The sequence below is a fragment of the Nipponia nippon genome, unplaced genomic scaffold (assembly GCF_047370975.1).
Source record: "Nipponia nippon isolate SJK-2023a ecotype South Korea unplaced genomic scaffold, ASM4737097v1 scaffold_4, whole genome shotgun sequence".
NCBI lineage: Eukaryota > Metazoa > Chordata > Aves > Pelecaniformes > Threskiornithidae > Nipponia > Nipponia nippon.
In genome coordinates, this window is record NW_028262358.1 from 57,665,943 (window position 1) to 57,691,897 (window position 25,955).

General features: G+C 43.2%; 1 protein-coding gene across 3 annotated transcripts in view; it reads left to right on the forward strand.

The window, feature by feature from the left end:
- TIAM2 (TIAM Rac1 associated GEF 2) overlaps positions 1-25,955 on the forward strand; it is a 175,718-nt gene that overhangs the window by 27,558 nt on the left and 122,205 nt on the right. The window contains exons 2-4 of one of the 3 annotated variants that reach the window (XM_087773418.1): positions 909-952; positions 6,077-6,234; positions 24,541-24,590. The gene's annotated coding sequence lies outside the window, so the exon portion shown is untranslated. Of the gene's footprint in view, positions 1-908; positions 953-6,076; positions 6,235-24,540; positions 24,591-25,955 lie in introns of those variants that run through there. The other 2 variants (XM_087773417.1, XM_087773419.1) reach the window with 2 other exon arrangements.

Below are 25,955 nucleotides of genomic sequence, written 5' to 3' on the forward strand. Positions count from 1 at the left end.
AACGGAGAAGGGATTCACCATGGATTGATTCTGGATGCTCTTAAAATGGCACGCTGATGTAGGGTCAGCTTTCTCGCTTGACTTCTGCTGATGCCACATATTGATTATGTATTAAGTTGACAGCGGCCAATGGAAAAATCCTTTCTAACTGTGTACCAGGAGTTCTGCAGGGCTGTGGTGTGTCCTGTGGTGGCTTGTGCTTTGAAGGTGAATAAGTATGCCAAGTACGAGAAGAAGCATACACAAGAGAAGAGATGATATGAAGCATGTAATTTAGGGTGTAGAAGAGAAAGCTCTGCTCCTCCCTCCCTGCCCTGCTTAGCTTGGCTGTCCAGTCTGCCCCATGTCTGCCTTCCTAATGTCACTTTCTGGTGACCAGGAGAAGTTTTGGGCTCCTCCTTACACAGAGCTGTGTCACCAATTCTACCTGCCACCTTGCAGGAGACCTTCCTGGACAAAGGGAGATGGAGCAGGAGGGTTATTTGCTTGAAATCACCTGGAGATCAGCCATTCTGTCCCTAGACCTGTGGGAAGGAGATGGCCTCCCCCTTGGTCAGAGGGCAGTAGGCAAGGAGAAGGTCATGCCGTGGGGATGCTTTCTATTCATGTGTAGAGACCAGGAGGGGATTTTCATGGAACGTGAAAAGTTAGCCAGCCCTTCTTGCCGTTCAGAGCATCAGCAGACTGAATTGTGACCCTAAGGGCAAGTGAAGCATGAGCTTTACCAGACTACGGGCAGCGTGAGTTGTGGTGCACAGATACGGTCAAGGAAGGCTTACCCATTTTTCAGGGTTAGAAGACTCATGATCAGGCTGTAGGCCAGTCTATGGCTGGAGAAATTTTGATGAGAGCTTAAATAAGAGTGAGGAAACCTTTAAATAAGGTTTTCTCTTTGATTGTCTTTCTAGGTGGGACCACTCGCTGGATGGGAGCATACCTGGTTTCAGTTGTGGTATGTATGTAACGCTGTGTACATTCCTGTCAAGTATCAGTGTCATCCTTCATTGCTTGCCTGAGCCAAGTCATTCATGACTGCAGTTCTTTGGCAGGGCTTTGTAAACGTGTATTGAACCTCTAGCCTGGGTTTGTTTATTTTGTAAAAACACAATAATTCAAAAAGATCAAAGAGATGGCTATGAAATCCAAGGTGAGAAAATGTGAGACTTCCCAAAGAATAAAGTAAAATAAAAAAATGCCTCAGAAGCTTAACACTGAAAGTGTGGGTTTTTGGTGGTTGTGTTGTGGGTTTTTGCTCTTTTTGGTTTGGTTTTGTTTTTTTTTTTTTTTTTGAAGTTGAATAAAGAGGGAAAGCACTTTAATGCAGAACTAATTAATGCACATTTCTCTGGGGTGGAGTGATCTCTGTTCAGTCACACCTTCTCCGGAGTAACTCAAGTGGATTAATCAATGATCATCTTTCTAATTAAACTACTGAGTAGAGAGTTAGAGGCTTTAGATGATGATCATTAGTTTTGTGTAGAATCAGTGAATTAAAGGTAAGTAATGTTAACAAGATGTTCTTTTTTCTCATAGGATCAGTGAAAGGTTAGGAAAAAGGTCAGCACTTTTGTTCATGTGCTGCCTCTGAAATGTAAATCACCAACAAAAATAAAAAATACTTTCAAGTGCTTTCAGAAATGTATTCTGAAAATAGCAAGAGAGGCGGGGAAAGAAATGCCTTGGATCATCCCACACATACATACCTGCTTGGCTCAGTTTTGCATCTGACAGAGCGGTTAGGGTAGATCCTGAAACTCTGCTCGGGAGCGTAAAGTTTCCCGAAACAAACACCCAGGCACAGGGAAGTGAAGTCCACCTTTCCTTGTGCAGCCGGCTTCTGCCTTCTGGGCAGAGCTGCACACTGTGGCACAGCCCTGCCTTTGCGGGCAGGCCGAACCCATGCACTCAGTAAATGGTCCCTTCCTGCGGACCAGGGGGGTTACTGCCCGTGAGCTGATGCTCAGTGTGTCACTGGGCAGCCTGGACTCTCAGGAGCTGTGCTGCTGCTTATACCGAATATATGCTGAATGTGTGTCTCCAGTACATTGGCACATTTAGAATTGTTTGATTAGGCTGAAAAAGTTGTGGGATTTTTTTGTTTGTTTGTTTTGTTTTCCTGTAAGCAGGAGCAGCTTCCCATGGTATTACACCTGATCTGCAGACTATTCCCAAGTTTCTCCAGGGGAAAGGGGAGGGGTGGATATCCAAGAAAACCACATGCAGCAAACCAAGGGACTGTGCAGAAGGCTACAACAGCTGCCACAGGCTGTTTGCTGGTTGTTGGTTCAACATAGATGGCACAGAAGAAGTTAAAATCTCTCTCCTCTCTGATGATCGAGAGGTCAAGGTCTGGATGTGTATACTGTGCATAACTCTCCTGGAGAGCTGTTCGCAGTGCACTTTATAGGAGGGCACTGTGCTGTCGTTAGTTGGCTCCAAGCAGCTAATCCTCCAGGGGAACCACATGAACAGGTGTCACCTCTCTGCTTCCTTCTTGCCAGACCTGTTGAGGTTTGGTAGCATCTCATACCTCCCTTTCGACATAGGAGATGTACCGCAGCTGAAACGAATGGAGGTGTTTGTAGAGTTGTGTTCCTGAATTGCTCAGCACCTGGTCATTGTACACTGGCTTTAACCAGGGCAATAGTTTGTACTGAAGATGTCTGGCAACCCAGCAAAAAACACCCCAACAGTTGGTGTTTGCTCCCTGCTCGTGCAGGTGGCACCTACCCGGAGTTTGTACTGCCCTTCCCAGCTAGCAACTGAGCAACTACGTCTGTGACTTGAATGTTGCTATTGAGTGTATAACGTAATTCACTCTTACTTTACAGTAGAGCTGGAAGGGCCCATGGAATCTTTGTACTAATGTCTTTACTTCACTGCCATGCCAGCTAGCCATTTGCTGGAGTTTATGTTTGTGTACTCCCATATTCAGCAGGAAAATGAAAGTGCGAGTACGAGACTAATGGCAAACTGAAGTTCTGGTACCATAGCACTTACTGTCTAGTCTATTCTGTTAAGACATTCACAGCTATGCCTACTTGTCTGTCCTTAACTAGACGGCAGAGCTTCTGGTGTTGTATTTGCCATGTTTAGTGCACAGGATTTTGTCATTGTTAGTGTACAGGAGGCTAGAGTCTCAGTCTGGGATGCGTGAGGTTTATGTGACTGTTACTTTAGTACAGCAGTTCTTTGTTATTTAATTACTACTTTCTCTTTTTTACCCTTCCCCCTTTTTTTTGATGCATGAAAGATTTTTTTCAGGTTGATTCCTTCAGAAGTGCTTTGCCCTCGGTAGAAGTTTGATGAGAATCCTGGTATTAAAAGACTTGTTTTGGGAAAGGGGAAAGAGGAAAGAGCAGTGTTGTAAGACCACCGGTGTAAGATGCTTTTTTCCTCCTAGCCTGCTCTAAAAAGATACTTGAATGGGTGAAGCTCTACATGTATGTATGCAGCAACATCTTACCCTGTATTTGGATGCCTATGGATTTTCCTTACGTTAAGCCTTATTATTCAGGACTGTGCAGATATGGGGAAATGGGTATCACAGAGCTGGCAGCGCATTGCTGGGAAGTGCGTATTCACCGTGGCAAACCTCCTTCAACATTTGATGGAGTGTTTGTGGGGGAGCACTGTGACCTCCCTGAGAGGTAGCTTGCTGGGAGTGCTTGGAAGCACTTCAGAAAATCTGGCCCTCTTTCCTGGCTGGGAAGCTTTCTTCAAACAGAGCAGGATATCATCCTTCCTAAGTCTCCAAGTAAGACCTGAGTGGTAGGGAGCTCTTGTATTTCTTTGCTGTAAATTGGTTCTTTTATATCAAAAGTAGTACACCATCTGCCTGCTATAAACGTGCTCTCATTTCTGACTGTTGTTGCCCAGATTGAAATGCTTTAGCTGTACATTTACAAATTTGGGGTGACTGAGTGTTAGCACCGTCAGGTCACCACGGCTGTAATTAGCTAACAGCCAGCTGCATTTCCCCTAGAGTTATGGGCCAGCAAAAATCCAGGGGAGTCAGGTTTGCCCATGAGGGCAAAGTTTAACTCTACATTGTTGAAATTACATGTGTATACTGACAAGGATCTTGCATTTAGCATCATACTAGGTCTCACTCCGTGTCTGTCAAAGCATCAGTAAAGAAGCCCTGTCTGTGAAGGGCTGGAAATGGAAAATGCCTGAGCAGCTCTCTGCAGTGAGCTGGAACATGGGAAGAAGAAGGGCACTTCTCAGTTCAGGGATTTTGCAGTCATGCGGGTGAGAGCAAGCTACTGTCCAAGTCTTTTAAGTCTTAGTGGCTGGTGTTTGGGAACTGGGTACCATGGTGAAGGAAGCGCTGTGTCTCTTTGAGAGGCGGATCCGTGCTGTGCCATTGTGTAGGAAAAGTAAGTATGACAAAAAGTACATGTCCGGCACGGTCGCAGCGCTATGAACTTTGCGACAGAAGGGATCCATGGCACATGGGTCATGGTGGTGTTTTCTGAACGCTATCATCGTGGCACTTGCGGCCCTGCCCTGCAGCTTGGCTCTGCGTCTCTTACAGCGACGATGAGGAGGGTTTTGGTGGTCTGTGCTCTGAGTGTTCTGTGTAGATGGATACATACCCTTCCCCACTACAAAAGCAAGTCTCTATTTTGTATTTGGAACTTTACAAAGTGGTTTTATGGTAACAACTAAGGAAAATATCACTTACACCTTCTTACTCACGTTTCCTCTTGGGTGTAACTTGCAGCCTGATACTGCTCTTTACTTTGCTGGCCCATTGTTAATTTGTCCCTTTTGTATGGTGGTTTTGCAGCTTGTATTATTTGCTATTTTGTCTGCATTTTATTTTAATGGGACAGACTTGGTTTTTGGTGAAGTCAGTTTGGGACTTTGCTCTAATTCCACTGAGTAATCTAATAAAAAGAAAACTTCTAGCACTATGTCGCCCTATTTGTATGCTTGACAGCTTTAGATGGGGGAGTAACCCCTAGTTTCTGTTTTACGTGTTTACATGTAACATTTTAGTTGAGAATCTGTTTTGTTGTGTACTGACTCCATCATCAGGCTTTTCAGTAAGATCTGCCTTTTGAAGCATGAGTACGATAAAATTCTTGTGTTAGTTTTAATTCTGTGGTATGTCAGTTTAACTGTTGTAGAAATAAGGATATTTTTATGACAAGGTGCTGTGTGCCGTGAAGAAGCTGTTGAAAATCAGCCGTGCCAATTTAAACATCGCAGAAAATATTGTAATACAGTCTGACACTTTGCAGCATGAAAATGACAGACTTTGTAGAGTACGAAGTTCTCCTTGCCAGCTCTTGGGAGCTCTGTTAGACACCATCTTCAATGTATTTGCATTCAACAAGAAGAGTGGCTATGTCCTTCTGTCTTACCATTTTCAGGTGGTGTGGGCAAAAGAGCAGCTGGTTACTCTGTATCAGTCTGCTCAAAAGCAGTGGCCGGCCTTTCAGAGCCTGGCTCCGCTGGTGCCAGAAAACTTCCATGGGAGGTCTTTGTAGCTGATGTGCGGCTATTTTCCAGAGGTCCTGGCTGGGATTTGATAGCCTGTCTGGGCCTGGGATGCTAGAAGCTTTAAATAAGAACATATGGGAACAAACCTGAAGGTGCTCTTGTGTGGGTCGCAGTCTTGTCGTGCTGCAGGCACTGTTCACTGTCGATGCCACCACTGTAGAAAAGGGACCGTGGTGGTGCTGGCCCGTTTCAAGCCACCTTTCCTGGTTGTGTGTTTCCCAGACAGAAACCTGGACAGCTTAAGAAAAACTCCTCTTGAAGCACGTGTTTGTAATGTGTTGCATTAGTGGTTTCTAACTTCCCTTCGTGTATAGAGAGAAGTTTTTAGCTGCTGCGCGTGAGCGGTCCGCGCAGAACGCCTAAGCGAGGTATGAGTTGAGCAGAGATGTTTCTAGCTGGTTTTTTTTTTGGTTTGTTTGTTTGTTTGTTTTTTTTTTTTTTATGCGAGTTTTTGGCTTTGCATGGGAGAGGTTAATGATTTAGTTGGCAGTGGTTCAGGACTAAACTTATTTCTAATGTATCTAGGGATACATGTGTTAACAAAACAGTTTTTGTTTTTCAGATTGCCAGCACTACGAAAATAAAGACTTCCAGCAAAGACGTCTTCAGCTCGTGAAGCGGCAAGGGCAGTGTTGAGAATACACCCCACCCACCCTCCGTGCTTTCGCCCCAGGATGCAGAGGGAAACAAGGCGTGCGGAGAGCACATAAATTATGCAAGGTTTGTTTGGTTTTATTTTGTTGGTTTGTTTATTTCTGAATGTATAAATTGGATTATGAAACAGTTGTAGGCCAAGGTCCAGATACAACCAGCTTAAAATTTGCTTTAGTCTCTGGGTCTTAATGTTTCATATTGGCTGGGTGCCTTTGAGGTTTCAGGGTCAACCAATAGTGAACACGAGCACTGGGAGGATCGTAGGCTATCTGAATTGTTTCTCTCAAGGCATTCATCTGACTCTTAATGCCTCTGACTTCAAAATAGGTTGTATTTACAAAACCTTCAGTCCAGACAAGCATCCAAATCTGTAAATAGCACAGATGCAGTTTTCTATACTTAAGGAGGGAGAGGGAGGGATTTAGGCTTTTTCCTGCCCAGCTATTAAGAGTGTTATGATGTGGTAGATGTCTGTCTGTCAAAGGAGAGGGAATGAATGAGCAGTTTCTGGTGTAGACTGCATCATTCCAGAATTAGACAGAAAATTACCAGCAAAGAGATGCCCTACTCCTGATGTCTCACTGTCCCCAAAGGACAGAGTGGCGTTAAAGTTTAGTTCTGGTGATCATCACATGTCTTTCTGCTGTAGTCACGAATCTTACGCATGACATATGAGAGAGAGAGAGAGATGCTTTGGTTGAGGGTTTGAAAGACCTGGTGCAGTTGAGCTTATGGGAGGGCAGGTTTCCTCCACCCCCTTTAGTTTTGTTATGTGAAACGAAGGGGTTGTTCTAGAGATTTTAAGACTTAATCATGATGTTTTATAAAAGGGTGACGAGAGAGTGATTATTCAACTTTTCATTATTTTTAATTGCTTCAGCATTGTTTGCCATTCTTAATTGAAGAAACCCCACATTGTTGTCAATACTGTTCTGTCTACTACACCATGTATGCTACTAGTTAATACAAAACCCAGACGTGTTTGGGCTTTGTAGCAGGAATCCACTGTGCAACCCTGAGAAAGCCACCTTTTAGGAAGTTCAGGCCTATGGGCGGTTCTGCACATCACAGAGTCCGAGGAAGCAGGGTTGGACCTGAACGCATCCGGTTCATCCTCATTCCCCGGGAGTTTCTCTGACGCGATCTTAAGCACATCCACTGGTGAGGGCTGCAGTTTCAGAGGGATTCGGTCTCATCCCGTGCTAGGACAGGATTTCTTTTCTTGCCTGACAAAATGCTTTGGGGCACAATTGTGCTGAATAAACAAGGGAACTCTCCAAGTTGCACATTTTTCTCCAACTGGCACACACCAGGCAGGTGACTCTTAAAGCTAATTGTTGTATGATATTCAAACAGTTTAAAAAATATATATATATATATATTCAGTTTATTTTGTAACCCACTCATCTCTTTTAAAATCGGTATATAATAGAGCATTGCTACATTTTGTCCTGACTTTAGAGTTCTGCCACTTGAAAGGAATTTAGGGCACCAATGCCACAGTAAATATGCAAGAGTTCTGCATTTGCTGTTCATCGGTCAGTGGAGTATTTGACCCATTTTTTTCTAAAACAGACAGGTTATGTTTAATACTAGCTTATACAGTCAGGATATATTATAAAATGAAAATGGATTTGCAGGAGTGATCAGTGTTATGTTGAACATGATTACAACAGTCTAGAAGCTCTTCTGAATTTTGGAGTTTTACCTCCTCAAAAAGGTAAGGTAATACAAACAACCAACCCCAAAATAGTCAATTTGTAACTGATTTTGATAAAAGGACAGCTGTGATGCTGTGCCATTATGATTGATACAACTAGACTTACTGTTCCGGTGTGTTGTGCCATGCTCTATTGCCTCAGATTAAAAGTGTCACTGAGATTTTATACACTGCAGCACTCATAAAAACTCTTAATTTGTCATGTTAGTCAACCTGTTGGGGGCTTGGTTGTGTTTTTTTTGGTTTTGGTTTTTTTTTTTTTGTTTTTTTTTTTTGACCCATATTGGTAAAAAGAAATATTGGACCTGATTCTAAAATGTAATGAAACGAATGTCCGTTGGGGGATTGGGTCCCACAACCGTCAAAGCCTGCTGTTTGTTTTTGCCACGTTTCGGTGCTGTGGGGTAGATGCACTATTTATTGCCTTGCAAGTTCTTCAGCTTTTTAACAGTCAGTACGTTTTGTTTCTTTTTGATTGTGATCACCTGCAGCTTTCCAAAAAGCAGTGGAAACACAGTGAGTTTGTCAGTGGCAGAAGGTGAATTTGAGAGCCATGTGAAGACATGGAAGAGAAAATTACAGCATACAGATTCCTAATGATAAACACACCAAGAGCGTCCTAAAATTATAAAGCAATGTGGTGCATTAAAGCATTGATTTGCATTTTGGCTAAGGCGTAGCTGCATTTTTGGACTATCCCTTTAATTCTACTCTGTTAATTACCTGCTGACCAGTTCCTGGGGTGGAAGCAGCAGGAGCTGTGCCCGCAGCAGTTCCCTGACGTAGTGGTTTCTATCAGAACAAGCGATGGGACTGCTAAGGTTACTTTGAAACCTGGGGTCTCCCGCTGTAGACCACCAGACTGAGTTGAACAGGAATCTAATTAAAAAGTCCAAGATATTGAATAAAGCTCACACGTGCCATCTGTTCAGTTTTACAACCTGAAATTACTTGGTGCAGTAATGAGTTTGATTGTTCCTGCATTTGTGTTGCAGCTGAATTTTGTTACAGCAGTCAGCCCGTACAAGCAGAGTTGTGCAGACTCTGTTAGTGTTAATAACGCTGGGACTTCATTAAGTATTCCAGCAAAGTATGTTCTGGAGGTAGAGGTGGTTTAAAACTTAATCTCATGAGGAAGGCATTGATACCCTGCAGGCCCTGTGCTGATTTACTAGCTTAGAGCATGCTTGGAAGGGGCAGCACGCGCTGGGCACTAAGAAGGTACCTGGCAAGGCGCGCTTCCTCGGGCTCTGCAGGAGCAAGCCCTTCCTGGCCGGCTGGAGTTCCCGCTAGAAGGAGGCAGTGGATAGTTTCCTTTGCAGGGTGGTGGGCTCTGGTTCCCCGGATCTGAGGGCTCTTGGTTCATGCAGCTGAAGAACCTGCTTGCTGTGCATTGCGCGTAGGCTTCAAAGTGTTGCTCTGCCTTTGGGTGCCGCTCAGAAGGCACAAGCATGCATACCCATACTACACACCGACTCTCAGGTTGCTCTGGAGAGTGATTTGTTGTGCATGTGCAAAGCGTAGCAAACCGGAGTTAGGAAGAGAGCTGGTTAATGTGAGATATGGACGTACTGAAGGTGGTACGAGTGAAGTACCTCTTGGTATGCGTTCACGCTGGATCTTCAATGGTGGCGTAGCCTGAGGAGAACGGACACCTGATTTTTCAGAAGAGCCTCTTTTGAAGCAAAGCTGATGTATAATTGAGATAAGTAGGTCACTGTGTGCTTACTTTAATAGCTGTTTAATTATGACCCAGCGTTGCTGGCATATGCAGTAAGACTGTGGACTCAGTTGTTCAATTAAGATATGATCATAACTCCATCTGTAGACTCTTGCAACAAATTGTTCCTAGGTTAAAGTAATTAAAACCAAGGCTTGGTTCTTTATCTCCTTTCCAAGTGAAAGTTTTACTAATGTGGTTGATCGGATGAGAACACGCCAAACAAAAGTGTGTAGACCCAGGGGAAAAAAAAACAAACACCAAATTTGTGATAGAATGACCAGAAAACTACTCAAATGTGGGGAGAAGGACACACACCAGTACCTTCACATAAACCGTGGAACAGAGCAATCTTCAAAACACTTCAACATACAATGTCGATACCAACAGCATGCATGCAAACTTCATGCGAAACAAGATAGAAAAGGCAGTTTGGGCAAGCCCCTGTGACTGATGTTCAGGTGTAGTAAACTCAGTTACTGATTTCCTAAATAATCAATCTGGTGTATGCATTTTTTGCAGTGTAGCCCTAGAAGGACTATATAAGGCCATAAAGACTTCAAGTTGAGATAATGTTTATATCTCCAGAGCTGGATAGCTGTAGTTACTGCCTATCCTTATTTTCTAGCCGTACATTAATTTCCCTGTTGCCTCGGTGTTCTCTGTCACAGCCTTGTCCTCCACTGCCCGACAGCTCGACTGCACTGTCAGCAAGGATCATCAGCCTTACTAAAGATGACACTGAAAAGTTAGGCATGCCTGACAAAGCTTAATGATGCTACTCTCCAGCCACAGGGCAGCGGGGGCAGGGGGTTGGTGTGTGTAGGTAGCGTGGCCGATACCCGGTAAGCATCACGCCAGGTTTTTCCTGGTCTGTGTGGCCAGGCCTTGAGCATGAATGGTGGTGGTCTGTGCATGAGCACGGGAGCAGGAGCAGTATTTGTGTTTCTGTTTCTCTGAGAGGCATTTTAATTGAGCTCACTGTCAGTCAAGGTAGATCAGTGTTCTCCCACCTGAGCCTTACCACTGTGATCAGCAGCCTACGGACATCCCTGCTCGAGGTTCTGACAGCTGCTGCTTTTTGTCTGCTCAGAGATGTACTCTCCTGCTGAGGAGGAGCTCTCATTTCTGCTCCCTCTTTCCAATGTCCTGTGAAGCCTTACAGTGTAATCTGCCTTTCCTACTGAAAATACTGTCTTTTAAATGATACGTCAGAGAGGTCTTTTTTTTTTTTTCTTCTTAAAATTACGTACATCAAATGTTCCCTACAGTCTTCAGCTGAATTTGCATATGGAGGTAATCTCTTAAAAACCATGTTCCACTTGCATGTTGAAGAATGACATATTTCATCATTGACCGTGTAATACAGGATAATGTTAAATAGGATAGCAAAATGATCCTGGAAATAGAAGATCCAGAAAAGAAAACGATGGATAGTGGATATTGAGTATCCTTACTTCAAGACAAAATCAGTGTGTCTTGTTCACACGCTCACGCCTTGCGCAACGTTTGATGTCTTATAAAAGCATTGTGGACAATATTAAAAAGAAATTTGAGGGTTGTTTGTTTTTTTTCTTTTCCTGTCTAAAAGACAATATTTAAGATGTTGTTGCCTCTCCATATTTGCTGTTACAAGCAAACTTAGTGCTTTGTCCAGTCCTAACGTTGCATACATTTGCATGACTTGAATTTTTTCTTACTTTTCTGTCTGGCCTGTTGTTGACATTTAAAAAATAATTATTGATGGATCTGAACAAAACAGGTGTACTAAATTTAGGATTCTTATAAACATAATTAAAAATACTTTTTTTTTTTTTTTAAGAAAACATAATATATAATAATTCAATAGTCTGGAGTTCAGTGCATTTCCCTGTAGCAACACTAGTCTGGGAGAAGTTTCTACAGTGCTGTAGAATTCAGTTTTCAGGTGGCTGGGCCAGTAAATGTAGCCTCAGCTCATTTGTTAAGATCTTGCGTGAAAGCTCTGCTTTTCATATAGTGATACAGTTGCTGCTTAGGTTGCCCATAAGTGGATAGCTTGTATATGAGTAACAGCTGTTGTTAAGAGTCCAGTATCTTATGAAAGACATTTGGCATTTAGGTATATTCTCCCTTTGGACCTACCAAGCCATTTGATTTCCCAAAGTGTTCTTCCTTTGAAGTCTCTGCAGTACATTTGCGGAGGTGACAATATAGTTGCAAAGCTCCCTTTCATTTGGGACCAGAGCGGAATTTGAATGGAAACCAAATGGTGCCACCCACTTTCCTGCATTGCTGATAAGGGATCTTGCACACTGATCGCTGAGGAACTTCCCTCTAACCTTAAAAAAAACAAAACCAAAAAACCCGCCCAGTTTTAGGAAGTGCAGTGCTCTGGATTGAGTCACTGCAAACCTGAGGTTTAATGTTGTTGATCTTTTCCGCGCTATTAAAATGCAACCGGTGTAAGAGCTGCAGTGTTGTTTTGCTGGGCATGAAAGAGTAGAAAGGGCAGGGCACGGTCCAAATCTGTATCACAGGGACCGATAAATCAACCACCTAAGCACTGAACCTTCAGCTTCTTGGCATATCAGAGGGAGGGGCAGAAATTGCATGGAAGATCGAAGGCATCAGAAGCTGTGATTGAAGCAATCTTCTTTGCTGTTTCAGTTTTATATTTCAAAGCTTTTTCTTTACCCTTTTCTGCTTTATGAGTTGGCACAATGGATGAAATTCTGTCGCTCTTGAAGTTAGCGGGAAGTTTGCCATCAGCTTTAATGGGACCAAGGTTTCACTCACGGTGTTTTAAGATGGCTTGAGTGTTTATACAGCATGTGTGTATTTTATGATTCCTCGGTTTGTCGGTAATAGTGAAAGTGTTAGGTATCTTTTTCAGTTACCTGAGGAAAATTATGCTTATTTTTACAGTAAGAAGTTTCACCTAGTTACAGCAAATTTCGTACTGATTTTCTCAAAAATTCCTTTTTTTTTTTTTTTTTTTCCTCTACAGGAAAGGGCGTTTTTACTGGCAGACTAACTTTCACTTAACACAAAAATTGACAATATCTTTTGACTTTTAAGTTATACAGTAGTAAAACTAGTCACATATTTCTTTGCTCCTCAGCTGGCATGCTTTAGGTATTTCACCAGCTGTGTGACTTCAATGTACTTAATGGTAAAATTGCACATGAACTTTTTTGAGGAAAGGACTTCTGTCTCAAAAAAAAAAAAAAAAAAAAGGTGTCATGGAATGACATGGATGTTCTGATGGCTGTCTTGAAACAGCCCTGCTAATTTTACCTCTAGTGGGTAAGGAAAAAAATTGAAAGAAATAATTACAGTTAAAGTGTGTGTCAGTGTAATCTACTTGTGTAGACCTCTGTGTATTCAAATTCATATAGAATACTTCTGCTCTTTTTTCCTAGAAAATAATAGTATAAAGATGTCTCATATTGATTCTTAGCCTAGGGCACTGATGTCAGATGCATTTTTTTAATGTATTGTATACATATCTGCATATGTGACTTTCATATATTTTCATTTCCATTAAAAGGCTGTATGAAGGGTGAGTGGGAATAGTAGAATATTGAGCAATAATGAGATAGTAGGCTGAGATATTTCTTCATTTTCTGGCTATTTTTAACTGGTAAAATTTACTTAGATGGAAAGCAGTTCTCTATACTCTGCATTCAGTTAAATCCTCATGAGCTATGTCCTAGCATTCCTTAATAAAATCCATGTTAAAATGTTAATGAGTTCATCTGGCTTCCAGGAGGTGGTCTTCTGTTGCACGTTGGCAAACATGACTGAAACATGATTATTTCTTTGCATCTCTTGATATCTTGCTGCAACCTGAATTAAGTGCTCTTGAGGGCAGGGACTGAATTTTTACTCCGTCCACTACCTGACGCAGTAGGAGCTTGTGGGAAGGGAACGGATACTTTTGAGTTTTAGAGCGGAATAGCATGTTGCTAATAGGATGGTATCTGAATGGAACTGGGGGTAGTTTATAGAATCATAGAATGATAGAGTGGTTTGGGTTGGAAGGGACCTTCTAAAGGTCATCTAGTCCAACTCCCCTGCAATGAGCAGGGACATCTTCAACTAGGTCAGGTTGCTCAAAGCCCCATCCAGCCTGACCCTGAATGTTTCCAGGACATGTTGCCACTCTGGGCAACCTGTTCCAGTGTTTCAGCACCCTCATTGTAAGAAATTTCTTCCTTATGTCTAGACTAAATCTACTGTCCTTTAGTTTAAAACCATTACCCCTTGTCCTATCGCAACAGGCCCTACTAAAAAGTCTATTCCCATCTTCCTTATAAGCCTTCTTTCATGAGGGAGACAGACGAGGAGACGACAAGAAAGCTCTGGCGTGAGGCTTACTGTGACTTTTTTCCATGTGGCCTTCTTTTCCCCAGCCATTGCTTGAGCATTCAGCACACATTAATCTCTTCAGCTTTCTTGTTTTCACAGCCGCTGCAGGTCTCCCCATCTGTCCATAGCCACTGTAGATGAACCATGACATTACTGAACAGTTAATACCCAATAAAGCATATTTCCAGGTGGCAAATAACTAGCTATTCCATAGCTTGTTGCCTTGTTCATCCTTTTCTCCTCTCAGGACCCAGAAGCCATGCTGGGAGAGGGAAGCCTTTCTGATGCTTGTTCATTCCTTGCGTCAGCAGCATCTGCGTTATTTCAGGAGCTCAGCAGATTGCTGCACTAGAGCTTAGGAAATGATTGTAAGATGTCTGTGTTGGTTTATTTCCTGTGTGTCATTTCCTGTGATATTTCTACAGAATAGCCCTTTCTGTTACACAGCCATAAATCACCTGCGCTATAATGCTGCCATAGAAAATGGAGCAGTACGTTACACACGCACACATGCAATGAGACTGTAGTGCTGTCTACTAATGCTATTAAATATACTTAATAGAGTGGTAGATTTCTGGAAAATCAAGAGTGAATTCCTGTGGGAGTAACAAAATAACAAATTTATGGATATTTGTGTCTCATTTTGTGATAAGTCTAAATGTATTTCTGTCTTCTGAAATCCTTTTGGAACAAGTAGTTTTTTTAGCTAATGTACATATCCTCTAGCTTTTACAGGCTGTAATTTCTTTAGTGTTGGTTTTGTTCTCCCCAGAATATTATTCATTTCTTCTTAAAATAATGTGAATTTAGATCAAAGTATTAGCAAATAGCACAGGATTGGCTGTATACCCAGAATCTCAAAATCAGTATTTATCCAGACTATATATAGCCAATTGATTAAAGTGGTTTCAGGTTTTGTGCAAGTCAAGAAGCTATTTATGTGTGTTGGAATAAAAGCCATAGTGTTGAACAAAGTTTTGATTATTCACAGAAGTTGGAATTGAAAAGATATTTGATTTCCAAGGCTTTTGTAGAATCAATAAAGGAAGATTTATAGTAAAATCCAGGAGATGAAGGGTGGGTTTCCTAAGTTCTTTGGACTGTATGGGGAAAAACACAGAGAATGAAGTTGATGTTTGACAATTTTTAAAAATTAATATATTGCAAAGCCAGAAGTGATCACTGTGGTCATCTAGTTTGATTTCCTGAATAACACAGATTGCGTGACCAGAATTTTTTTCTTTCTAAAGAAACATTAGCTCACATATTTTTGTTTTAAGAAAAGAAAATAGGCTGCAATCCTTGAAAGACTGCTTCATGATTTCTGTATTTCTGTAATTCCCCCCAAACCTTGCTTTGCCTCTGCCGCTGCTGGTCACTGCTGGAGGCTGGTTCTCCTAAGTGGACCTATGAGCCTGACCCACCACGTCCCCTTCCAGGTTCTCGCAGAATGTGATGAAATAAGCAGTATACGTTGCTTTACCAGCTGCTGCTTTTCTGCATGTGTTTTGACAACCAACGCACAATGTGAAATCCTTTCCTGCTGAATTAAGCGCGCAGCCTGTAGGAAAAGGTGCAGCGATAGAGCTTGGGGTAGCTGAGCCCCATCCATCCCTTGGCCACCATTCTGCCTGGAGAAGCCCTCTTGTCTGTGCACCCATCTCTCTTCTCCCTGTCTTTCCCTCTCTTCCCCCCGCCCTCCGCTGGAGTTAAGATACCACTTCAGCACAGCACTTCTGGATTTGTAAATGAAAAGCCCTGTTCGTTATGATAATATGCCCTGTGTAATTGTTTGAACATGCTTTGCCAGGCAGTAGCAGGTGGCATTCAGCAGTAAACAGCCTGATTTTTTAACTAGTTACAATAGCAGAAAATTGTAATAATTTCCCTAGACAAAGTCTTGGCATCACTGAACACTGTGGGGATTTTACCATCAATGAGATCTGGGTCAGCATTCATCCACTGCTGTTTTTTTCTTTCTCCCCCTGCCCTTGGCAACTTTGAGGAAGATTTGCTCTACTGGGACAGAGATGGCAATCTGATTGTAGTGCTGAGCGGTGCCTCCTGCAACAAACACTTATGGTTATTGACAGCAGTCCTGGTCAGAACCATGACATTAGTTAAAATGTTGTGAAATTTTAAAACCGAGGTTTTATAACTGAAAGAATTTGGAAACCTTAGTTACAGAGTCACTGCTTCTGTCTAGACTGTCGAAAGAAAAGAGCAAGTGTTACACTGCAAAGCGGTAGCTTGGTTTTGGCTAAAAAGTAACAAAATATTCTGTATCTCATACAGAAAACTGACTTTGTCATGAAGATCAGTTTTCATTAGAAAAAAAAATATGTGTAGAACTGTACTGTCAGCTAGTGGATGTTTTTTTCCAAACACTTCTGCAAGGAGCGTATGGAAAATTTATACTATGACTTTTCCAAAAATGTAGTCTAAATCTGAAAGGGCTATTTTAAAGCAAATACAGTATTGAAAAGTTTCAAAGCCGTTAGTTGTAAGCTGTGTGTTATTTATTTGGAAATAATTGCTTTTGCCTATTTCCTGTAAAAACGGATCCAACCTGCTGACACTTGCAACAACCCATTTTTGTTTCATTTTGGCACAGTCAGTTACTGGAGGCTTTTAGCACCATTGTAAGGGATAATACATCATTTCCCTCCCATGTTGCCTTTTTTTTTTTTTTTTTTTTACTAGTTCGTCTGTATATGTAACCTTCCTAAAGTAGCGTGGTCTTAGATGTCCTTATACCTAGAAAGCTTTCCCTGACATCTATACAAAGGTTTCCTCACTGAAAATCAAGCGGGTTGGCTCTCATCTATTCTTGATGAGGCTGGCCAACAGCTGATGCCAAATCTCTTTATAACAGTCTTTTATGTACTGAAAAAAAATTCTGTTTTCCATTTGTTGTTCTCTTTTCTAGAGGTTTGTCCTTCCTTTTTCATTTCTTCAAATTGCCTATTGTCTTTCCTTTAAATAACTGAACAAAGTAGTTCTCTAAAAGTTCCAATAATATTGATGAAAGATAGAATTATTATTTTTGATCATTTTAATAAACCAAAGAATATTTTTTGTTTAAAAAAATTCTGACTCATTGTTTTGTGTGTGTATCTTTTTAGTTGTAGTGTCATTCCTACTTTCTTCATGCACACCTAAAAAAAAAGTGTACTAAAAGAAAAAAAAGAAAACCAACAACACAAAAATGGTGATTTGCATGAAGAAAAGAAATGTAAATTAATTTCTATTTATTTAAGGAAATTGTTTGAGCTACTCTCAAAGCTCGTCACTTTTTTTCCTACCTGGTTTCATAGTGATGTTTTATTCTGTGACTTATTTGTAGGGCATGCTTTTCAGACAAATGGAAAAATGCAGACTTCATTTTGGTTCTCAGTTGGACCAGCGTGAAAAATACAGGATGGAGTTGTTGTTTTGCTGGTAAAGATCAAGAATGTGTCACACGTTCACAGGAGTTTGTCACCTAAATTCAGCAATGTAATGTGCAAATACACAGTTGGGATGTTGCTAGCTAAAGAAAGGAAGACGGTAGGTGGATATAATTGCAAAATGTTATGATGCATTTTTCTGTTTAATTGGATGATGGGGCTTGCGTTTCTGTACCTGACTTCTACGAATCAAATCTCCCTCCTTGCACCTTTGAGAAGGAGAGCTGGGCTCTCAGACCTTGTGCTCCTGTAGAGTTCCTATGTGAAAATGCATTCAGACGTTTTCGGTGAGATAAGGGAGCATTTGGAGGTGGGTTGTGCAGTATTGGGTGCGTCAGGGAGCAGCAGTGGTCTGGGGTGGGGTTCCTGTTGGCAGCCGGTGCCGAGGTCTGCCTGGGTCACCAGATAGTGTCCAGGAGCCGTTAGAGCACCTGCAGGAAAGGGGGTCCCTGTCGGGGTCCCCCCCGGTGACGCTGGCACCCACTAGAGAGCCTGTTGAAGGGGTTGTGCTGGTGGGAAGATAACCCTCCCTGGAAGGCGGAGCACCAAAATACATGAAGAGCTGTCTTTTGGGTGAGCCCTTCTTCATGCCCTTAGAAAAGGGCCTGACGGTGGCCTTCTCCCAGGTTCAAGTCTTTGAAGTGGTTGGGGAAAGGTCCGGTGCGAGGGGCGCAGGCAGGGAGGCGGGCAGGGCTGGGCAGGCAGCACCTCGCTCCGCTTGCCTATATGCCATGGTGGCATGATGGTTTGCATCACCTCTGGAGACCCTCTGCTTCTCTCAGCTGGTGGTTAGGACGCATTTGCGCCTGTCCTCTCTATTTTCAGAGCAGCAAAAAAACAGCAACTCGGGTGTCATGGTGCATTTAGCCTGGGAGGCTTTCTGGAGGGAGGGAGGCAGCCAGCTACAAATAGCTTTATGTTGCAGGGGAAAACCGATCTTGATTTATTGTCTGATTTCAGAGCATCAGTGCTCTCTCTGCGTAATAAATAGTTCATGTTCACTGCTTCATTTTGTTTTCTTTAATAAACTGTTATAGTGGAAGAAAAGATGCTGTTCAAAGATTATTCAAAGCTAGTTTTGACGCCACAGCACAGACGGAATAAAGAAATATAACAGAAGCTGATGCTCCTGCTAGTTGGGGTGGGCAGAGGAACTTGAAGTCCAAGGATGTGAGCAGGAGAAGCCCACGTAAACCCTCAGGATGACAGCACAGCCATCTGGCCGTCTCGCAGGCATTGGCTCAGACGTCCTCAGTTCTCATAGGGGAGATTTGTAGCACGCAGCCATAGCAGAAAATGTTACCCCTATCCTAAAGGCCACGTTGCAAAAGGCAAGTGATGCAGTGAGATAAGCACGTGGGGAGACCCAGGCGGTTGCGATGGATGGGGCCATGCAGCAGAGGAGCTCCCCTCCACCAGGAGCTCGGCCCCCCTCCCTGCACACATTGCTGGGCAGCTGGCTTCAAACCAGTGCCCACAGCGGGAGGCTGCTCGAGGTGAACCAAGCGGGCATGACCCGACCTGCTGCATTGCCTCGCGTGGATAACTGGTTGGGTTTTGGAGACTTGTTCTCAGGCTGCGGCTGGAGCGGGAAGCAGGGAGAGGAGGAGCAGGTGGGGTGGCTGGCAGGGCCCAGAGGGAGCAGCCGTGTGTCGAAGAAGGGGGACTTCTGCAGGAGGGGGAGTGGGGATGGAGCATAGTTGTCCAGCGGATGAAATTTGCGGCGTTGATGTGAGTAAAGGAAGATGGGAAGAGGAGGTGATGGAGAAGAATAGCTAGAAAAAGAATCTGGGAAGTACAGGAAAGAAAATCAGTACATGGTGTAGTTTGTGTTTTGTAATTACTCGGTGAGCAAAAAGGCAACTATGATATTAGCCTCTGAATGAGAAACAAGGCTTGCACCTAATTTGGACAGCTCGACGGCACCCCCTCGTTGCTCAGGTTGTAACATACCTGAGTTGCTACACCAGGCTATGTCCATGAGAACTCTTCTAGCTGTGGAAATGGTTTGAATTTTCAGTTAGGCTTTTCCTTGAAAAGAGGTAGCTTTTGTGTAGCAAGGCCCGTATGTGCAGATGTTTCTTATCTTCTTGGAAAAGGAAGTAGGAGAGTTATTTCAAGGCAGACAGGATAGCCTTATCTGGTGCTCTCCTTTTTTCAATTACTGCAAGATGTGCAACTTGTCACAAAAGAGGAAAGGCTTATTTCCAGGAAAAATAGCAGTTGAAAGTGTTGATGAGTATGTTATTGGGGGGAAAAAAAACCTGAGACAGCCTCGTAGAGTAGCTTGTATCTTGTATTTTCATAGGAAGAGAGGAGGCATGCATATGTTCTGGCTGCAGGATTACTCAGAAGAAAACAGCTAGTACAAGCACCCAGCTATCTCTGGCACTTATTTAAAAGGGTATGAATTAGTCTCTGAAATGACTGGGTCATTCCACTAACTGCAGCAGGAACTTGGATTACCGGTTAATTTACCAAGTTAGCTAAGATCAGAGGAGATGAATCCCGCCCCCCTCCAAGAGCTCTCTGGTAAGTGGGATCCCATGGGAGGCAGCTTGGAAGCATCAAGGGGGTCAGGAAAGCTGCCACATCTGTGAGGACAACCTCCCCACTGCTGGAGGTGCGCGGTGCAGAAGAGCCATTCAGCAGGTGTCCGGGCAGTGCTTTGGCAAGGTTTGGGCTGCGTGGCAGAGCCGCGTGCTGTCTCTGAGAAGGACCAAATACTGGTCGCTGCACAGATGGAGTCAAAATGGCATTTCAGGCTGACTTCTCCACGGTTGTTTATGGCTTGTAGCGGTTTCAGGAAATGCTGCAGTATTAATGTGGCTGGGATTCTTGGATGGTGCCATTTCCGCCACTTCGGGAGCCATTGTTCTGGTGTGTGAAGGGGTGCAGAGCATTTGTCTGACACAGGGGCGGCACATAAACGTTTGTGCTAAGACATACTGCCTTTTTTTTTTTTTTTTCCCTTTAAAAAGTCTTGAATTCTTTTATGACATTTTTGCTTTGTGATGTATCACTCTGTACTCCTTACAGGGTTTAACCAGTAGAGTTTAATCAAAACCTTTGGTTAACACAGATATATATATATTTTTTTTTCTTCATATAACAAAAGTTTGAAAATTTCCAAGGTGTTTTCCAACGAGTTGTTTTTACAGACCGCAGCAGCTTGTTGACATGTTAGAAGCAAACGTAAGCCTGCACAAAGTGGTGAGAACCTGATGATTAGAAACTCATCCAGGAGGTTCAGGCATTTGCAGTGGATTCAGAAGAGGAAATCTTTCATTTTTTCATATGCAGAAAACTCATCTAGTATTACTGCGCATTGCCTTCCTTCAAGTTATTCTCAGTAGTAATACAATTAGCAGCATTCACAGTGATAGCAAAAACTTTCCACCAGCATTCCTGTGAAGTTGCGAATCACACTTCTGTCGAGATGCCTCTTGATAGACTGCATGAACAATGGTAGTTAGAAATATTTATGATGAATTATAATATAAATGTGAACACAGTGTGAATTATAATATGAATTATCTTTGATTTGCAGAATATGTTATGTTATAGAGATAATGCTGCTCATAGAAATGGGGTTACCTGCTGTATTTACAAAGAAATGGTCTTGTCCAGTTATGTGGCTGGTCTTGTTAGACCTGCTTGTTAATCAAACAGTCTTAACAATCTCTTCCAGATAGATTAAGTAATATTCTTTTCAATTTGCTGCTGGAGAAGCTAAATGTAATCAAAGGTGCAAACCAGTGGTATTGAATCTGGTATTTGAAGCCGGGAGCTGCTGCCTGCATAGGCAGTCTTTTGAGCAAGTCTTTGTTGTGTTGTGTGTGTTTTCCATTCTTGTAACTGTGGTTTCTCAAATCATGGTTTGTTAAAGTGAAATTAATCTAAAACCAGAATTTGAGTAGTTGTTGTAGGACACTACAAGCCCTGATATTTTCTCATTTGCTTGTACAGAAGTGGTTGTGTTGGAAGGCAGTCTCTGCTGCCTGTTGCGGCTGTGTACTTGAGTTGTTGTGCAGGAATTGGATGTTTCTTCTGAATTATTTTGAAATTTTGACAAGAACATAATGGGTCTGAATAGATGCTGTTGCTTTATAGTTTTCTTCTGTAAAATACTGATGAAATCAATAGCTTTAACTGTTGTAGGATGTACCTGCCTCTCTCTCCTTACCTCCTAAGGTCCTAGAGAAGGATTAAATGATGTGGGTTGTGGTGCTTAGAGGCACAATATTTGGTTGGTATGGGCAGTGAGTCTCTAGCTCTTGTTTTTCATGAACTAGCTTGTTTCCAGGGCAGCTCTCAGGGCATTTTTGAGCAGCTTGGAGGGAGGCTAGGGGGTGGCTGCGGGGTCTCCCCCAGGGTGCAGAAGCGCTGGGGGGGGGGTAGCGGGGAGCAGAGGAGCAGTCCTGGCCACAGAGCGACCTTACAGACTTCTCCCTTGCGTTTTGCCACAGTCAGGAATTGGACCTCCGCTACCATGGCCGTGTTGCTTTTAGGCCCAGCCTGGAGAGGTCTGCAGCACAGTGAAAGCTTCTGCTTTCCTTTCTGAAAGACGGCTCTTGGGTTTGGGTGTTCATATTAAAGTGGCCGTGGCCGTACCTGGTGTTCAGCTGGTGGCCGGCCTTGGCTCCGAGGTTGCTGCCTGCACGTGGCTTGCTTATGTAGTTGCCTATGGCCTGGATTGTCCTGGGCTGGCTCGTGTACGTTGGGAACCGCGCTCCTCCTGCTGTGAGGCTGCTCAGAGTTAAGCTGCGGAGGAACAGAGAGGAGGAGGAATGGGGAACAACATGAAACATACTTGTTTTAGAGACATCTAAGTTTTGATGAAAATAGGAGTTGAACATTTGTATGCCCTTAATTAAGGGGGGGGGGGGGGGAAGCACAGTTTTATTCTTACTGGCGTAGCTTGTGACGATGCCATCATGGACTCACACGTTGCCAGAAGCGAACACGTAAGAGGAGGAGAGCGACCATGTGGTCCCTGCGGGTGCGGGCAGCAGGCGAGCGCTTTGCGAGTTGCAGGGCTCGGTGCCGCCAGGGTCTCGAGGTGCAGCTGACTGACCGTCTGCTTCTGCCATTCCCCGCAGGGTCCCGGGGTCAGACCGTCACATTCTTCTCTCTTCTCTTACTCCATCTCCTCTGGCTACTCCTCAGTCCTTCCTCTCTCGAGTATGTCGGCAAAGGTTTTTGTTTTAGCGAGTGCTTTTGTTTGCAGGCAAGGAGCAAGGTACTGTTGCCCTCTCTGCATACCTACCCAAAAGTCAGGTCCAGGCAGCGGGTTCTCCTACCTCCACTTATGGGCAAAACTCTGAGTCATGTTGAACTGTCTGTTCTTAATACCCTTGGATTATAAAATGGCAACACCTTCATGGCTCAGCACCAGGCTAGATGGGCGGGCTGCATCCCACACTGGCCGGGGAAAATGGCAATTTCCCACCCTAGCACAGAACATGCTGTTTTCTTGCGTGTATAATTTGCACTTCACAAATATTTCTCCTGCTTGACACCATGCAAAACAATGCTGTTTTGTTTTCATGCTTTCTTTTCTCTTGGTCAAATGTTTGTGTTTAAGACTTGATTAGTTAAAACACTCGGGAAAATTAAGTAGAGCCTGCCTTTTTCGATGGCAAAACAAAACATGAGGCGGTTTGAGTGGAACCAGTGTTTATCTTGTTCACAAATGAAGGCTCAGATAATACTCTGCACATTGTTATTGTTTTCTTTCCTTTTAGTGCTTTTTTGGGTGCATCAAATGCCTTAATATGCAGCAGGCATCATCAAAAGCTAGCCTGACAAGCAGCCTGAAACACTGCTTTCAGCAACGTTTGCTCATTCTTAATGACTTTTTAGTAGATCAGTTGAGTAATTTCAGCAGCAAGTTTCCAGCAGATTGCAGATCGCCCTTAGACCGTTATATGTATTTAAGAACCATCTTTCCTCTGCTTCTCACCTGGTGGCTAGAAACGTGTTTTGCCTCTGGTTAACTTTGCAATCTGTTTTTTTAAAAGAGGACATCTGACACTGGGTAACGTTACCTCCATTACCTTCGCTATTCATTAACTTTCAATAGCGCTAGTTGTTCTCTTATAGCATTTTGTGATGGGTAACATTACCCATCAGCCCAAACCACCTTAGAGCACAGCATCAGCCAGAGGAGAACCAAACCCCCGCCCCAAGGCAGGGGGCAGGGGTCCCTGCAGGGTAGGCATGAAGAGTTTTTGTCCTTGCAAAGCCTGTGACAGGGCTTCAAAGTGAAGGCCTTGTAGCCTTGTGGCTGCGTGCTCCCCTTCAGGCTTTCTGGGCTTTCCTCATCCCACCAGGACAGCCCCCAGGCTCCTGGCAGATCAGAGGAGGACATGTTACCCCTGGTAGGAAAATGGTAGCGTGCGTCGTTTAAAGTAACAAGACGAGGATTACAATGGGGCAAATCAGTCTGGAAACTGTCCTGGCTCTAAACATGGTCCTAGGTCTCTGTTGCCTGCAAAATATATGTTGTCCTTTTCCTTCTCTTTTTTTCTTGTCAGTCACAGACTGCATTTTTGTCCTACCAGTTTATTTCAATCTGTGGAAAAATTGAGTTCTGTAGCTTTTTTTGTCCACTTAAAGAATTTAGTAGAACAGGGATTTTGGTGACACCACTCGTGAAAATACTGAACCAGCTGTGTGTTTACCTGACAAACATCTGTAGAGGTTTCTGGGCTCTGTCCCTGTTGCAGGCTAGGTAGCTGTGTCAGTGTGAATTATATATAAATATCCCCAGGACGACGGGGGTTTGATTAGGGGGCCTGCCGAGACCTGCTGCCTCAGGCCCCTGCCAGCCGCCAGGACAGCAGCTGGCAGTGCCGGCGCGTCCCTGGGTGAAGCAGCCATGCGCCCCGCCGCTGCGGTCGCAGGGCTTCGCTCCCGGGATGAACCCTGAGAAAGGGCAAACCACCTGGGGCCGGTCGGGTCAGACCCTTAAAAACTCGGGGGGCGGGCTGGGCTGTAAAATCTAGTTAATAAACACTCAGTTTTACTGGCAGAACAACGCGCAAATCTTCTTTATTTGCCATCCCTATTGTAGTACAAGTCAGCATCACCTTTTTGGTTTTTATTTTCTTCTCTTTCATCCTCAGGTTATTCCTGCAAACGAAGAGGAAATAATTCCGACAATCATTTATTGAAGGTAGCTAATAAAACAATGGAAGGATGTAGGCTGAGGCATAAATGGGATATTGTGACAGATGTAGATGATTATTAACCAGCTGATGTTTCCGCAAAGGCTTCTAATCGTAAACACAGCGTGGAGTGAATCTGGGTGTATTAATAGCAAAGGTTTTATGGAAAATCTGAGTGTGGGCTTTTTCTTTAACATCCCATTTCCTGCTTTAATTGATAGAGTGTGAAGCTTTCATACAAATAATTTGGAAAAGATTATTTTGTGCCTCCGACATTAAGTACATGGTACGGGCCAGGAACAACACGTTGCGGAAGGATTTCTTGAAAAGGACTCCTACAATGATGCTTTTTTAGAGATGTGACTAGTGACAAATGCTAAACTCGGTGATATAATAAAGCCAAGTGGCTGTGGTAGAGGAATATCTATTTGTGTCTATGCAACCTATGTTTTAACGTGACTTTGCAAGAAAGAGGAAGATATGATCAGAGAGAGAGAATTATGCTGCGAAACTTGTGGGCTACGCTTTCAATTTTTCTCTGGCTTTCTATCAAATGTCCTCTTATTTAGTTTTAGTTTCATATTGTCCTGCATTATGTTTTGGGAAATATAATGCTAGGTTTGTACTGTAATCTCTGGGTTAGAGTTGAAATACTTTAAATGTGCACCTTTCTTTCTGAGGCTCTGCTACAGGTTTGGCCTATCACTCTCCTTTTCTGAATTTCTGAAGGGGGGAATAAAAAAGTTAAACAGAAATGACCCAAACAGAGTGATGAAAGCTCTATTTAACACCTTATACCACAGCTCTGCAAATATTGAGTCCTGATACCATTTGCAAGCACAAACAGTTTGTTTGCCTTATAGCAGCTGGTATTTTTGATGTGTAGAATGGTTGCTTGCAGTGGGGATAAAATGGGATAGAAAATGTTGAGGAAGGGAAATAGCATTATGCTGCTATAATACATTAAAAAGGCAATATGGGTGCCAATGCATGTGTTGTTTTAATAATAATTTGTATTCTGCCAGTATCAGCCAATATATTTCAGACATTTTGTGACAGGAAGGGCCCAATCTTAAAATTTGAAAATAAGGGAAAATAGCATGAGTTTAATCAAAAGATATGGACAGGAACCAGGTTCTCCACCAGTCGCCCTCAGCACTCCAGAAAAATGGTATAAAGTATAAAGCTAAAGGGGACCAGCAATATCGAGCTCACGGCGGTTCCGCTCACCGCAGCGTGTGCTTTCTGCAGGAACGCCGACGGGGCCACAGCAAAACACGGCACTTACTGCGCGTGGTCTCTCCTAGCTTTGGAGCCTGTTTTCTGGTGGCTAATTAAAAAAAAAATTATTTTTCTTGATCTTAGTTGTTCTC